Raw genomic sequence first — 18,063 nt, 5'->3', positions numbered from 1 at the left:
ACATACATAAATACACATATAACATGTATATATGCATATATGTCTATATATACATGCATACATATACTCATTGATCCACTTGTGTGTGTTTATGTGTATGTATGCCTATCTTTGTATATATGCATTACATAAGTAAATAACAGTTTCATTTGAGTCACTCTATCATCCATGACTTTTAGCTCAAGACTTGTTATAGATATTACATTCATATATACATATATTTATCATGGACTGATTAGTTAATAGATTACACAAAGCTGATAAAGGTGAACATTGTCCATGTGGGTTTTTGTGCATTAATCTTAATCAAAGTCACTCATCTCTCAGTGGCTGAACACAGAAGGAGGAAATTCTATGCCTCTGAATATAGATATTTCCCCATCTCTGGGAAGGTGCAAAATTAAATAATTTTTATTCAAGAAAAATTCTTTAAATATTGTTTGGGATTTGGGGAGTAGAGGGGTTGGGGATTGTTGAGAGGTGGCCAGAAGTGTCATTTTATTTGTGTAGAAAAATCCTGACAAGGACACTCCTCACAATACCTGTCAACTTATATCTTAGTTGAAGGGGGAAAAGGAAATTAAGAGGTAATACACTCACAAAGTAGCTGCTCCAGACATACCCAGACAATATGTGACTTTGGTAGAACTTTAATCCAGGGCTTCTTGACTATGGGTCAGTTCCCTATCCACTATGGCACACTGCCTCCCAATGACTAAAAAAACAAAAAAACAAATAATGATGCATGCTTTGATTTTAGAGAGGAAACTATCCCTAGCACTGCATTCCTCATGTCCTCTCCCTTCCAAGTCCTCATCAGGCAGAATATCAGGGTTTTGTGGAACTTAGTTTGGGAACCACTAACCTAAAAAATAAGAGAAGCCTTTAAAAAGAAGAAAATATGAATAAACTGAACCGGTACCACCTTCTGATTGGTAATATTCTGGGGAGGTAGGATAGGAGATTAATGTTCAAGAAGCCTCTAGGTTTTACTCATCTACGTTTTATTTCCCCCTTGTCTCATTTAACTCTGCATTTCCTAAAGTACCTATTTCTTCCTTCACAGCTCAGAGATGGTCTGATTGAATTAAGAAGTGTGAAAGATGAAAACTACTTGATTGGTATTTTACCAGTCCATTGACTGGCTGGCTGAGAGCTACACACTCCAGTAGCTTCGCACTCTGGTGTGAGAGCTCATGGCATCAGGACGCCTGGTCTGAATGCAGAGCATTACTAAGTCAATCCCAATTTCATCTCAGTCGTTTTATCATCCATGACTTTTAGCTCAAGACTCATTAAAGATATTATACTTGGACAGGATGGAAGGGAAGCTTCTTTACTTGCAAATTGGTGATTTCATTTCTTGCTTCATCTTCGGGCTCCCATGAATGTTGTAAATTACAATAAGACATTGAAGGTAATGGGTTAGGACTAGAGAAAGATAAGAAAGTCTGGATGATCCAGGCTCATGGAACATACAGGTGATAGGGATTAGTAGAGGTCACTCTGGTTGTGAAAGTGCTGGGTCAATTCTAGGGGCAGGAGGAAATTAATTTCATGATAAAATAGGTGGAACCAGGAATTTGGACTTGAGCCGAGAAACTGGAGATCGACTGAGTTTCTCACAGCAGCCTCAGGCAGGCCTAATCCTGTATCATTCCAAGGCTGATGAAAATTCATGCTATTTTTATAATCTTCCAGAATTTTTTCACACCTCTCAGGGTAACTCACTCAGAATTTAAAGAACTAGAACTGTTAGTACTTTTTTTTTCCAATTAAGTTTTCACACTCAGTTTTCTTCTTTTGGGTTGAATATTATACAAATAAAAGATACTTTAAATATATTTTGGCCTTCTGGATATACTCACATTTAATTTTGAGTCTAACTATATCAAACATATATATGAAATACATGTAGCATGTGGTTTTAACATATATTTGTTATGGATGTACATTTTATGTATGTGTGTAGATATTTATATAGATGTGTATGCAACTAGGTGGCACAGGGAATAGACTGCCAGAATTGGAAAGGAAGACCTGAGTTCAAATCTGGCCTCAGATACTTCCTAGCCATGTGACCCTGGGAAAGTCACTTAATCTTGCTTGCCTCAGTTTGCCAAGGGTAAAAATAGACTGGAGAAGGAAACGGCAACCCACTCTAGTATCTTTGCCAAGAAAATTGAAAAAGGGGTCATAAAACTTGAAAATGACTAAACAACATTATGAATATGTGTGTATAAACGAACTTTATATAGCACCTGAGGCATCTTTTTCTGAGAGTTTGGTCACCAGAAAGAATATTCTAAGTTCAAAGTGCTCTCAATTTAATGTATATCCACTCAGAAAAATATAGGTTATAAGCCCTCACTTATGTGTGCCTTTTACTAATCAGTCAGAGGACACAATTAGTTTAAAGAATAGTCATTAGCAAAATGGCATAGTTAGAAAAGAAGCGATAGATTATTTTTCCCATAAACCTAGGGTAGAGTGGCCCACAAAAGTCTCAGAATTGCTGTAAGTTATCTGTGCAGTATTTAAGCTATTAAAATATTTAAGCTATTAAAATTTAAAGCTACATTAAGACTTTTGGGAAACTTGTATTTGTGGGAGAGTATTCCCTGGCAGAAATACTCTATTGTTTGCCCCCACCCCCCCACTCAATTATTTCATTAAGGGACTATTCTGTAACTGAATTCTTTTTAATTTTTAAAATTTTTTTACCCATTCAAATGTCATTTAGCTACTGTACTTGGTGGGTCTAAACAACGAGACTGGCAGACAACTCTAATGTAGAAAACCTGTTATCTTCCAGAAAGAAGCCAAGGGAGATGAATCACATATTCCTCCAGAAGCCTATTGCTTAGGCTCAAGAGAAGGCAGTTTCTTTTATATATGAGTATAAAAAGCTTATAGTGTCCTTGTGAAAAGCCTCAGACTCCCCAAATCCTTTTCCACCTTGCCCCAGCATTCCCAAATCAACTGAGCTATTTTAGTGACAACTGGATGTCTCTGAATGGAAGCCTTTGAGCCATTTTGAATTTCATGAGTGTTTGCATGAGTCTTTGTGTGTGTGTACGTGTGAATATTTGAGGATATATCTTCAAGATTTCACCTGACAACTGCTCTCAACCCATTTACTTTCAAATACTGAGGCTGAGATTGCTTGGCCTTCCTTATATACGCTTCTTCCTATGTTTGAAGTTTGGTTCCTAATGAGCCTGGACCAGGGATGAAGGAGGAAGAGGATTATCCTGGAAAAACACTCCTTAGTTCAAACAAACAGGTGACAAGAAAGGCCCAGGAATTCTGTTACCCTTGCAATGAGATTTCAGTTAGGTTTAATCATTTTGTCATAATGTTGATTTTTCTTTGGGTTGGTGGTCACATCTTCATTCGATTTTTCCTGGCTTCTGATGCTGCCATTAAATAGAAAAAGCTTGTTCTTCCTTTTTCCAATGGTAATTCTGTTAAACACTGCCTCCTTTTTTACTGCAACTTATCTTCCTATCCAATTCTGATGCCCTGTAATGAGAGTTCCCTTGGTAACATTTCATCCAATCCCTCTCCATCTCCATGAAATGACCCTATTTGTGGAAGCTGAAGACCTCTTGTGGCTTTGGGCCCCTCTTATTTTCACTGGCAAATTTTGGAGAAGGTGCTTCCACTGTCCCACCATTCAGATCAGGCTGGTGCCTGGTATACTCCACAACAGGTATATAACCATAATCCTATATGCCTGTCCTGTAGAGTTTACAGAGGTCATGTGAATTACCTGGGAACTGGACAAGAGGCAAAAGTAATATAGCAAACTGTTCACCTTCCTGAATATGAGTTCCTCATTCATGTGCATGACCAGATTTTCAAAATGCAGAAGTATCTGGTCAGTTGTTAATCAAGGACACCATCACTAGAGATCACTACAGTGGCCACACAGATGAAAAAGTGGAGGTAGTCTGTCTAGTAATAAGCCCAGCATGATTCCCCCATGCATAGAGCTTCTGCATCCTGAAGTTCATGCTTAAAACACAAGAGTCCAGCAGTGACAGAAAAGCCTCCATAAGCCATCCTCCCCCAGAGGAACAAGGTGCTAGTAAAAACAACAGTGGGCGAGCCAAAGGAGCTCACAAAGGCATAGCAGCTGTTTCTCCATATCCTCATCCAAAGGAGAACTGGCAGAGATTGTGTGTGATGCATTAGAAGGTATGTGATTCATCAAACCTCAGCCAGGATTGGGAGCCACCAGGATGGACATGCCCGGGAGTAACTAATGGTTGCGTTGCAAACTGCATAGCTCAACAAAATTCTCCTCATGCTCTCCACATTTGGATTGTGTTCTTGTCATCAGAATCAATTGCTCCAGTCTACCCAAACTACATCTTAGTCAACAATGTACTGTACATGGCACCAGAATTCTTTCTGATCTTCTAGAGTCATTGAAGATCTTTTCTGCTAGATCTCTGAGTATTCCTCTCTCCTGCACCCTCAGTATCTCTGTATCATCAAATATAGGCTGTGTTGACAAGTGTTATGTCATGTCATGTGATGTCATGACAGGACTAGACCTTGCCCCAGATTGACCCATCAATGCCCTTGAAGAAAACAGCCTTATGTAGCTTATGTTCCCTTTCCACTTGCCCAGATTCATTCAAGTAGTTAAGCTAAGTGGAGAAATCCATCTTTTATACATGTTTTCCTCTTGGTGGGTCTCTGTTGAACAAAGAACTTTACACAAGTCTTTTCACTGGAGACCTGGTCTTTGGGATGAATTTCAGTACGATGTTTCCACTGCTGAAAAACTGACAGTTTATCCTGGCCACCATGTTGAAAGTGGAAGATCTTGTACTGACTTTCCTAACTAGCAACAACCAACTTCCCACTGGGGCAGGTTTCATCACTAAAGAAAAGGCAGAGAGACCTCCTTTGCCCCAGGTCAACCTCAGATACTAGGCATTTTTGTTTCAGGGCAAACACCTTTTGTTGTTCATTTCATTTGGAGTTTTTCAGTTGGCCATTGTTCTGAAGGAAATGAAGGCTGATGTTAAGGCTGGAGGTAGAGCTGGTGTAACAGGTCATGTGATTGTCACATACCTCTATTTTCATTGTCCAGAAAAACAGAATTGCTGCTCTCTGTAAGGGCTTCACCTATTAGTGAGAGACAGAGAGGTGAAGAAAAGGCATCAGAATCAGAATCAAAAATACTGTACCTGCTCACATCATCAGCAGAGACCTCTAAGAAGCCTTCCTCTTCTTCAGACTCTGGTCTAAACTCTGGTTCCTTCTCTGTCCCATCCACTGATAATTCAGACCTATTTGGCTTATCCTGAGAACTTACAGTAGATAAGACTCTTGAGTCACTGTGGACAGAGTTGGATAGGACTATCTGTCACCAAGCCTTGGGGTAGCTTTTCCCCATCTTCTAACAAGCTTCTTTCCCATCTTGCCCAGGGTCACACAGGCTGGTTTGTATCTGAGGCAGGATTTGAATTCAGATTTTTTCTGAATCCTAGCCCAGGGTTATATCCACCATGAATCTATCTGAGAAGAATGCTCCATTGGACCACAAGCAATCCAGCATACCTGAAACATGCTCCCTCCTCTTCAGGGATTTGCTCAGGTAGCCCCTCCTTCATGCTTCTTTCCTGATGTGTAAGTGATTTTGAATGTTCTTATTTGTTTACATAAGCTCATAGAATCCAACCCATGTCCCTTCTTTGACCCTCTTCACCCCTTCCCCTTCTCAGTAGGATGTAAACTCCTTGAAGAGTTTTTGAAGGTAGGGACTGCTTCATTTTTGCCTTTGTATCCCCAGTGGTTAGGGCATTATATTGCAAATAGTAGGCAGTCAAATGTTCATGGAGTTGGATTGAATTAAATATCACTGCTTATGGGAGATAACATGACCTAGTGGAAAGAGAGTCAAGTAGAGTCTGGCAAAGCTGATTTCAAGTTTCAATTCTGATACCTGCTGTCTCTGTGATCCTAGGCAGGGCACAGCACCAGGCCTTCTGACTCTAAGTCCCTAAGTTACTGTGCAGGGCCAGGCTTCCACTGATGAAGGGAACTTTCCAGTTCCAGACCAAAAAATTTTCCAGAAGCAATGTTTAGGAACCCAACTGCTCTTTCCCCCCAAATATTAACAGTTAAAGAAATAAAAATCTTTCCAAAGAATCATGGTCAAAGGGTTCCCCCTGCCTGCAGGCCCAGCACTTAAATGCCAGACACACAGTCTGCAGATTACTAACATTTTCTCAAATTCATCAGATCATTGAATACTGAGGAAATGCCCTGATATTTAAGGGAACATGATACTGTTGAACTAGAGGACAAAAAGTGGTTGGTCTAAAAACATTACCAATTTGTAGTAAATATATAGTATAATTATTTTTATTTCTATAGCACCTTTTTAATATATTATTTCTTATTCTCTCTAATTCTTGTTTAATTTAGATTTTCCAGGGGAATAAAAATGAAAGGTGGAAGAAAAGTTAATTCTTTTAAAAAATCAGTTTTAAGTCCCAAAAGCCTATGTTGAAAGAATATCTAACATATTTGGCCTACTAGCCAAATTTTCGGCATTTCCTTTGGGCTAACTGCTTCTCTCAAAGGATTACTACAAAGATGAATTACTTTTGAATTTAATTGTATCACATTTTGCATTTATAAGCATTTAATTTCTGTCCCCTCATTGTACAACAAAAATAAATAAATAAAATCCCCATAACAAATATACCTAGTCAATCAAAGTCAATTTCCTCATTGCCATGTCCAAAAAAGTATGTCTCATTTCACATTTTGAGTTTAACCTTTCTCCATTAAGTAGTGGCAATACACTTTATACTTTGGACTGGTACTTTTGTACTTTGGAATCATGGTTTGTGTAATGATAATTTAAACCAGAAGATCTTTCCTATTCATTAAAAGGTCCATAAGACCTGCCTGGGTCATATGAAAGTCTGAGTCACAAAGAGCCTATGGTGGGAGGAGTTTGTGAATGGGTAGAACAGGAAGAGTCAGAGCTAGCACAGAGCTGAGAGGATATTGGTCAAGGTCTAGTCAGAATTCAAATCTCACCTCAGACACTTGACACTTACTAGCTGTGTGATCTTGGGCAAGTCACTTAACCCCACCTGCCTCATCCTGGGTCATCTCCAGGCATCCTAATGAATATCTGGTCACTGGATTCAGATGGCTCAGGAGGAGAAGTGAGGCTGGTGACCTGCACAGCCCTCCGTCACTCAAAACAAAGTCGAGTGCAAGTCATATCATCATTTCTCTGATGGCGTGGTCTTCTTCAGCAGTGAAGGATGAACACACACACAGGAAGGATGCAGACAAGCAGGCTGCTGGCTAGCACAAGTGAAAGAACTTGTTTTTGATTTTGTTTAAGGGAGTTGGTTTGTGGGAAGCCTAGCAGGGGGGAGGCTTGGGGATAGTGTTGTCCTCTGCATTGTTATTATGTATAGATTTTTGTTACTATGATGGATTTGGCTTTCTGGTGTCTGAATAAATGTTTTGGTTCCGTCTTCCATCTGGAGAGTCTGTGGTATTTTGCAATTCAGAATTGCACCAGGATATTCATGGTCGCCATAGACGCTATCAGTATCGCACTGGTGCTACAGTTGGTCATTGTTCAAATCTTTCAAAGTTGTTTGTCTTTATGATGGTTTTGATATTGCATAAATTGTAACCCGAGTTCTGCTCAATTCACTCTGCATCACTTTCTTTCTTCATTCTTTTGGTACAATAGTATTCTACTATATTTGTGTGGTATAATTTGTTCAGCAATTCCACAATTTATAGACACTCCCTTAGTTACAGTGGGTTCTGTGGTTGTTGTTGTTACTACAAAATAAACTGTTACAAATAACTTTGTGTATAAATAGGTTCTTTTCTTCTTTCTTTGATCTTCTTAGAGTATAGTCCTAATAATGGTATTGTTGGGTCAAAATATATTTACATTTAAGTCACTTTGGGGGGGGGGTAGTTGCAAATTGTTTTCTAGGTTACCTGGACCTAAAGTGAGTTAAGTGTAAACTAATTAAATTGGGAACTATCTGTCTACAAATCTACTGCTCAGAGTTGTCTAAATCTGGAGAGATATTTTGGAACTATTGAATACTATTAGAACAAATTACTCTACCTTAGATGCTCATGATATATAAACCCTAGCCCACTTGAGAACTCATTCTTTTATCTCCCTCAGTGTTTCTAATTCAACAGAATTTCTAACTGATCAACTCCTATAATTCATCAACAAGTTTCCAAATTCTAAAAATTTCTGAGATTTTATCATTTTCTTTATTATTTACAGGTCTAGTAGGTGTGACTTTACATTTTTTTTAATAGATCATATCAAGGACCACTTTAATATTCAGATTGGTTTTGATTGGCGTATAATGTTTTTTAGCTTTGAGGAATGGTTGATTGGCCCATTCTTAAATAGGCTAAGTACTCCCTAATTCCTATTTATAGGATCATAGAATTAGAGTTGAAAGGGATCTTAGAGGTCATGTAGTCCAACCCCCTTATTTTATAGATGGGAACATTGAGACTTAGTTCAATAATGTTCCCAAGGTCAGACAGGTCAGAAATGTCAAACCTGAGAATCAAATTCATTGCTTTTTCCATGTCTTCAAATTGCTTCATTCAAAAAAAATGGATTTAACAATGAGGGTCTCTTTATTTAGAAGTCAAACTTGTCTAGGAAATCTGGGTATTTAACTATGCACCACATCACCACCAGCCCCACCAGCCTCAAGGATCCCTGGGGCAGCCAGATTAAATCTTTCCAGGGAACATAAGTAACTTTACTAAAAACAAAACCAAGGTACACCAGCATATCTTTTCTCCAGGGATCAGCGAAGAATAAACAAAGATTGCCTTTGTTACTTTTGTCATGTGAAATAGGTTGACTTGTTGTTTGTTCCCCATGCTGAAAAGGATGATTTCAGAGTGTCTCTATATCTTGTTGGGCAGATGGTGGCAATTCTTTAATTAAATGGGTCCAGTGGAGGTGTTACATCTGCTGTGACAGCATTAATTTGATGTTTCTTTGTGTGACACTAGGTATTGATTCTGCTGGTGCATGCACGTGCGCACACACACACACACACACACACACACATACATTCTGCATCTCAGCTCCTTCTGCTGAGAGGAGCGGGATAGCACAGTCTGTTGAGAAGACAAAGAAAAAGAAATTTTGGTAACTAGAGGTCAATAAGTGTGACTTGGAGATCTCACATTGCTACAAAAATATCATATATTTACTTATGTCTTCACATATTTATATATTAAATATCACATATTTACCTATGCTATAGGATATCACATATCCTCCAGAAAGAATGCTGAATTCAGAGGCAAAGGATCTTGGTTTAAATCTGCCACTTGTTCCATGTATAATGTTGGGCCAATTACTCTGTCTCCGTGGGTCTCCTTTCCCTTATATGTAACTTGTAAGACTTGGGCTAGATGACCTTGCAAAACTCTTCCACCTCTAAATAGATGATCTTATGATAAATCCAAGCACAGAATAGATTGGCAGTCACCCCCAGCCCTTTTCCTCTCCCTCCACTGTTCTTCTGAATATACAGACATCGAAATGCTGTGGTTCAAGGATCATATTCTAATTTTGTCTTCTATCGATGAAGATAACCCAACTATTCCTCTACAACTGTTCTATCTATAGTAAATTAAGTTTAGTTTTTGCTGAATGAAAAGAGATAAACTTTAGCCTCCATTTGCCTCAGTTTCCTCATCTGTAAAATGAGGGAAAGAATAGCATGGACCTGATAGGGTTGTTGTAAGGATCAAATGAGATATTTGTAAAATATGTAGCACAATGTGTGGCACATAGTAAGCATTACATAAATGGTAGTTATTCTTATCATGTTGTAGTCCTTTATTTCTTTCTTAAGGCAAATATTTAATTAGATAAACAAATCTGTGTGAAGACAAACCAAGAGAAATTAGAACTATGTTTAGGAAAAAAATAAAATCCCTCAGTGGTTCAAAAAACCAAGCATAAGATAGGGAGGCCTGGGCTAGGTAAGTTTGGTTGAAATGTTTATTGTGATTTCAGTGGAATCTGAACTTACTCTTAGTCAAGAGTGTCATGTTAACCAAAAAAAACCAATGTATTCTCAGACTTCATTTACAGGTACAGTGTCTGGCACTATGGAGATGACCACACTTGCAGTGTAGTGCTCAGCTTGAGGTACCACATTTTAAGAAGGATATTGACAATCTGTGGAGAAGGGCAGCCAGGGGGGTGATGATGGACTTCAAATTCATGCTGTACAAACATCAATTAAAAGAACAGGGGATCTTTCAACAGGAGAAGAGAAAGCTTGAACAAAATTATACTATATTTCAATATACAATTCAGATACTCAATATTATTCAAAAACCTTCAAGTATATAAAAGGTAGAAAAATTGTATCTATTGGTATAGAGATAAATAAATAGAGATTATTCTTTTCTGCTTGGTCTCAGAGAATAGAACAGAGGACAATTGATAGAAGACACAGAGAGCCAAATTTAAACTTCACATAAAGGGAAACTTCTAATAATTAGAGCTGCCCTAATGTGGGATGGTTTGCCTCTAGAGGCTGTGAGATCCTCATTACAGATTTTCAAGAAAAGGTTTATGACCAAGTTATGTTATTGAGGAAATTCTTGATATAGAATGAACTAGATGAGACAGTCTGGTTTCTGTCCCGGGGTTCTGTGTTTTTGATCTTGACTCTGGGACTGCTAACCTCCTGAGTCCGATAATTCTGTCATCAGCCACAGTCACTAATCAATTTCCAAAATTAAAAAAAAATTCATAGATTTATAGTTAAAGAGAAGTAAAATATTGTATGTGCACACACACACACACGCATGCACGCACACACACAACCACACACGCGTACCCTACTTGGCAAAGATGAACACAGAATGCCAAAATTAAAAGAAACCTCAAAAGTTATCTAGTCTAAGGAGTATATGAACAGGAATCCCCTTGGAAACACCCCTTATAAATAATCACCTAACCTCTTCATGAACAATATTTGTCTTTAATTTGATAAACCCTTTAAATTATTGCAATTTCTATGACATAGCCTTCAATGCTATAACGAACTCCTTCAAATTCGTCACTGTCTACAGAAGTCCTTCCTTTTTCCCTTTCTAGCTCCCTCCTTGTCCACACCCACTATGGAATGAAACTCACCGGAACTTAAGACCAGGACTAGAAGACCCAATTCTTTCAAGCCTTAGTGAGAAAATAGCTTGAAAAATTATGTAATGGCAAGTGCCCACTAAACTTAGAATTTAATTAGGCCTCTCAACCTTATGCCTTAGATTGGATATGAACTTAAAAAGCAATACTGCTGCTTGGGGCCTGAGGGTTTAAGGGATTAAGAAAGATGGTTTTTGCTAACTTCATAGGGAGATGAAACTTTGTTTATCATTCATACCTCAGGGTCACTTTAGACTTTAGAGAATTGTTTAAAAAATACTGACCTACTGAAAACTTCTGTTATGAAGAATTATCACAAACTCCACAAGGGGGCACTGTGTCCACACAATTATCTTTTTTTTTTTTTTTTTTTGACTCTTCATAGGGAAAATGATAATCAGGCTTTGCTGTTTTCAGTATATTTTGTTCTATATAGTCCTCATTCAAAATTCAAATTGTATATACCAAAGACTCTTTAAGATAGCCCCAAATATGCTTAATTCCTTGGAGTAAAGGGGAAAAAAATCACTGTACATGTTAGCATTTTCAGGTAGTATTGAACATTTAGAACTACAAGAGGTCTTCCAGTTCCAAATCCATTTTTTTTAACAGATGAGGAATCTGAGGCTAAAGCAAATGAATTGACTTGCCCAGGGTCACACAAGTAAGATGTGGTGCAGCTGGGTTTTAAATCTAGGCCATAGGATATCTAGAGCTAAGAGGACCTTAGATTTCATCTAGTCCAACACCCTCATTTTATAGACAAATAAACTGAGACTAGTGAGGAGAAAGCCCTTGTCAAAATCACACAGGTGGGAAGCATCAGTGGTGAGATTTGAACCTAGGCCCTCCAAGGCCCAGCACTCTTTTTACTATATCAGGCTGCCGCAAACAGGAATGGACACTTCAATAAGTCATTTTATGATGAAATATCTCTTACTTGGCTTGAGTTGCATTGTGAATACAGATTCTTTTGCAGATCTCAATTTAAACCATCACATTTGCATGTGATTAGATTTTTCTTGATTTTTACATAATGAGGTTCAAATAGAAATAAATAGAATATCTCCTAAGCAGAAGGCAACAGAAACTGTAGAATAATAGCTATTGCATTGGAAGCTGGTGTCCTACCCATCTGAGCTATCTTAGAGCCTCAAGCTGAGCTAGAAACTTATTTTCACTGAGGGGCAGAGGTGAAGGGGGGTGGGGAGGAGGGTGTCAAAAAGCAGAGAATGTGCAAAACAAGCTGACCTAAAAGGTTGAAGGATCTTAACAACAATTACATTTATATAGTGCTGTAAGATTTACAAAGAGTTTTCCTACTATTTCTCATCTGATTTTCTCAATAACATTGGGGGGGTAGGTGCTATTATTATCCTTGTTTTAAAGATTAGGAAACTGAGGCACACCGAGGAAAAGTGACTTGCCAATGGTCACACAGCTAGTAAGTGTGACTCGAGACTAGATTTTAATTCAGGTCTTTCCTGATTCCAGGTCTAGCATTCTAGGTTACATCTAATTTTTTGTTCTGTACTAATGGATTTCGATGGTCTCTGAGACTCCTCCCAGCTCAGTGACCTTATGATTCTCTAATAAGAGAAAGTAATTCCCATAACAGCACAAGGAAAACAACTGAGACAGAGTCAGCCTTGGAGTCATGAAGATCTGTGTTCAAGTTCTGCCTTGACACATTCTGACTGCATGACTCTGGGCAAGTCATTTAACCTCTAAGTGTCCTAGCAACTCTCAAAAATGAATTTAGAGAATGGGTGCAGATTGGCATTGCTAGGGCAATTTCCTGATCAGGAGTCCCATATGCCAATGAAATCACAGGGTCTGTTAAAGGAAAAGAAGGAGAGACCTACCCTTAGAGGCATGACTAGCTGTAGAATAATATGAAGTAAAGCAGCAGACCAATAGGAAGCTTTTTCTCCCCTTGATCCAGGAACATTCTATTGTAATAGCTCTCAGAGCACAACATGATGATGGCTTCTTCTCCCTGCTCATGAAATCGACGTGGACCGTTTGCCTTTCAATGTTTTCTTTCCATGACCTCATTTCAGCTCTAGCTAGCTACCTCTTAAACATATGCTAGTGTTCCCTAAGAAACTGGGTTAGCAAGTGTGGCGAGGGCAGTGTAAATCCTGCTCTTGAAATCTTGTAGGGAAAATACACTTCTGCTCTCATCTTCAAAATTAAGATTAGGGAATGATGAAGAGACTCAAAATGTGAAGGCAAAGGATTCTAATTTACACGAATTCTAAATTACACACACACACACACACACACACACACACACACAGTGACGTTTAAAAAGTTCAAGAGATGTTATTTCAGTTCAAGAGCCAATTACTCATTTTATTAATAATGCTAGCATTTTATTAATAAAAGAGATAAGTGGCACTCTTCAATGCCAATGACCCCTCATGGTGATGGGCTCACTGTTTATATGTCTTTGGAAGAGAGAGGGTGGCAATCAACCCTAACTATTAACAGTGAGAGAATGAATATTACAATGAGAAATGGACTCACTCCAATGAGGGACTGAGAGAGTGACATCACCTCACCCTTGGACAAAGAGACCATCTCCAGCCTTAGGCAATCTGGACAAAGGATCAACCTCCACCCAAATTCATTTGAATGGAACACAATGGACTGGAATTCTCCTTAGAAAAGATGCTCTAGGTGGCAGAGGTCAGTAATGTCCTTCAAAGGTTAGGGTTTTGACAAGGAAATAGGACAGAGAAAAAGTCTGTATCACCCTCATTATTAGTAATTAGTTATTTCTCTTAATACATACATTAAATGTATGTATATGTACATGCAGATACATATACACACTTACATATACATATAGTAAAGAATTTTACACAGTGCATGGTACATAGTAGGTACTACATAAGTGTTAGCTATTATTATCAATATTATTGTTGCAGCATATAGATTTTATCCATCTATAAGTATATATGTATGTGTATGCACACACACATACATATATACATATACATATATACATATATCCGTGTGTGTGTGTGTGTGTGTGTGTATGGAGAGAGAGGTATATAGAAATGCACATGCACATACATACATTTGGTAGAGAGATGGGGATTGAAAAATTCCAGATTGACTCATGAATTATATTCTATATAACATTCCTCCTTTTCTTCAAGCCCAGGATTTTTTTTTCTTTGACTGTCTTTCTTCAAGGAATTGTATCTAGAATTTCTGCCATTAAGTAATAATAAAAATAATCTATTCTTATTTTCCCCCATGATTCCTTCATTTGTCCTACAAGGGAAATAGATCCCATACAGATATCTGCTGAAAAGGCAACAAGACTTACCTTCATCATGGATGGCCATGTGTCAACAGCTTCTGAATTCTTTGCTATTAAAAATAAATATTAAGAAATATTTTTAATGGACACCTAGCAGTTTGATGATTTAGTTTCATTGGAAGACAAGCAACTGAAAAAAAGTAGCCTGTTAATTCAGTCAGCCCTTCTATTTTCCAGGGCTTTTCTCCAGAACTTATCTTGTGTTAATGGAATGTCCTTGAATTGGGAGCATTTGTTTTCTATTTACTCTTTTTAGGAAGAGGTTTGGTTCAGAAACACATTTTAAAAAATCATCGCAGAAAGATCTGCCTTTTTTTATCTCAATCATTGTGATCAACATGGTAAACTCCATGACTGGGATACAAAGTAAGGACTGAAATCCCCAAATCTGAATCTAGGCTAATCTACTCAGTTAGATGATGACTTGGGAAGTGAAAGAATCCCTAGGTTTCACTCCCTCTATTAGTGGATATTACCGATATTTTCTTAGAGGTCCAAGCCCCTACTAATCAAATAATTCCCACAAGGATAAACACCTCTATAAATTGGATGATTTCTATTAGTACTTATCAGTGGATTGGGATTCAGAGCTGACCTTACCACACTAGAAAAACTCTAAGAATCAAGAGTGTAAACATGAGACAGACAATAATCTTACACAAACTCAGATAGAGCTATGCTCACTGATTAGTAGCTATAAGCTATAAGAGACCTTGGGGGAATAAAGAGCACAATAGTCTGGAAGCAGAGTTGTATGAGTCACAAATACTTCTGTCCCCAATAGGTGGGTAGCATTTGTTCCAAAAATTATCAGGGAAGCATCTGACTGGTGATCTCATGGGCACCTCTGAAACATTATTTAGGCATTGGAAACTGTAAAATTCTGCATGAAGGATACTGCATTACTTTCTGTAGGGCCTTCACCCACAGGGAATTCTGCCCCTAGAATATTTGGGATTTTTTTCTCAACTGTTTTATGTGAGTTTGTCTTCTTCCGGGACAGACTCAAGTTAGCTTCGTGTGTGGTAGGAAGGAACCAATGAAAAGTCTGAAATAATTAGTTATTGAAAGAGGCATGGCTTCTAGGAATAAGGAGATGATAGTTTCCCTATATGCTGCCTTCCTAGACTCCATGTGGAGTACTGCATTCACTTTTGGACCATCATCACTTAAGGACATTGATAAGCTACAGAATGTCCAGAGGAGACAGTCAGGATGGTGAAGGGACTTGATTTCATGCCATAGGAGGATCAACTGAAAGAGCTGGGGATATTTATAAGACTCCGTAGGGATATTTATAAGACTCCGTAGGGACATGTTAGCTATCTTTATTTATTGCAAGGGCTCTCAGGGGGAAAAGGGATTAAATTCCATTAAACTCCAGAGAAAAGAATGGAGGAATAGGTGAAATTAGCAAAGAGGTTTGTGTGTGTGTGAGTGTGTGTGTTTGTATATGGGTGTGTTGTGGTATGTTGTGTATAAATCTTTAATATAATTATAATTAATTATAATTAAGGTTGTCCCAAAGTAAAATGGAATGCCTCAAAAGAAAGTGATTTCCCTCTTCTTGGCGCTCTTTCAGTTGTCTGGGATTCCTGCTATAATCCTTTCTTTTTTCTTGCTTTTGTTTGCTCAATCTATGTGTTGGACTAAATGACTACTAAGGTCCTTTCTAAACTCTCAGATTCTTTGATTCTGTCTGTATGGCATGAGGGTCACTAATGAGAAAAGGACCACAGATTAAGCAAGTTAAATTCTTGTATACAAGTGACTCTAAACTTGTTTCTTCCATTTCTCAAAAGGAAGGATTTCCATGATTCAAAAATACAATAAATTTGAAAATAAGAAAGGAAGGATTCCCAAGAAAGTGTATACTACATCAGCAGCTATCCCCTTCTAAGAACTTTCCAGGAGAGCTCATCCACTGAATGGAACACACTTTCTGCCATCCCGTGGCTCATGACCCTTTGTTAAGGTGTTGTCGGTTCTGGTTCTAATGATGATCTACCCCTTCTCAATTCACTCTGGAGCAAGTGATGATACTGCTTGGTGCAGCAAAAGTTTTGTTGTTACAAGAAATGTGTTTGAATTCCATCTGTGATACTTGTTAACTCTATATCTCTTTTACTATATGAGCCAATTTCTTCACCTAGCAAATGGCAATATTAATATTTTTACTACCCACCCAACAGTAATGTTGCAAGAAAAATGCTTTGTATACTTAAGGTATTATTTAGTGTGATATATTATTATCATAATATGTAGCATGTGAATGCTTTGATTCTTGCATGGAGTCATGATATCATCAGAGCAAGTCTTCCTTCCATCCTTATCTTGCTTAAATTTTATCCAGACCTCTTTATAAATTTCCCATAGTCGAATAACTCAATGAACTGGAGGTCATAGCAAGAAAGAGTTGGAAAGAAAGTCAAAGACTCTTTGTCCAATTTAACATTTGACCAAGAATCATCTAAACAATATTCCCCCAAAGTGTTTATGTAACATTTTTAGTAGCCCATTCCATTTTGGGACAGTTCTAAACATTAAGAAATGTTTCCTTACATCAAGATTTAATTAATATCTCTATAAAATCTAACAAATGCTATCATTTTTTTTGTGGGGCCAGGTAGAATATTTCAAATCCTTCTTCCACATGAAAGTCCTTCAAATACTCAATAATCCATCTATCATGTCACTTCTATGTCTTTACTTCACCTGATTATGTGAGAGGTGGGTCCCATATCTCAATAATTATAGAAATTCAACTTTCCCAGTTGAATGAGTTGGCTATGTGAACTAGCTGTAAATAAAGACTAGATACCTCTATTAAATCAATCAATCAATCAATCAAAGGTTTTAGGCCAAGTGAGAAAAAGTCTTGTATCAATATGGAAAAATAACAAAAATCATTGGATGGAGTAAAATGTAACACAGAAAGTATGCTGGTCTTGGCTGAGGAGACTTGTCCATGCACAAAAGAATTGATTGGTTTAGAACCCAAGGATCTAAGCCACTACCAGCATAAAGGAGTGACTTTTTATTCAAACCTCTGAGAAGGCACCATTTAGAGGGAGAAGAGCTTTGGCCAAGCTCCAGTTTTGGACCTCATCTCCTTGTTCTCTCCCCTCCTTCCTCCCCACCTTCCTCTTTTCTGGAGGAAGACCTGTGAACTTCAGAGGACCAGATGATTTAGACTTTAAAAGGCTTTTATAATCATCCTGTTAAAATTGGCATTACATTCTATGATTGAATACAAACATAAATCATTGGCAATCATGATCTGTTATTAATTCTCGTACTAGTTATCTTATTAACATTTACTAATGACTAATGGGCACTCATGAAACCTGAGTACAGGAATATAAGCACATAGTAGTTGCTTGGTAGATGTTTGTAGAGGAAATGTTGCCCCATAGAAAAGACTCTGGATTTCAAGTCAGAGGATCTGGATTCTAATCCTAGCTATGCCACTCACTACTTACATGACACTGGGCAA

At 37.9% G+C, this 18,063-nt stretch overlaps 1 pseudogene; it reads right to left on the bottom strand.

The window, feature by feature from the left end:
* Window positions 1-3,960: 3,960 nt before the first annotated feature.
* Window positions 3,961-14,592, bottom strand: LOC140512396 (TBC1 domain family member 16-like; annotated as a pseudogene).
* Between the last annotated feature and the right edge of the window lie 3,471 nt (window positions 14,593-18,063).

This window comes from Notamacropus eugenii, chromosome 6, assembly GCF_028372415.1.
Source record: "Notamacropus eugenii isolate mMacEug1 chromosome 6, mMacEug1.pri_v2, whole genome shotgun sequence".
NCBI classification, from domain to species: Eukaryota; Metazoa; Chordata; class Mammalia; order Diprotodontia; family Macropodidae; genus Notamacropus; species Notamacropus eugenii.
This window is presented reverse-complemented; position numbering and strand designations above follow the sequence as displayed.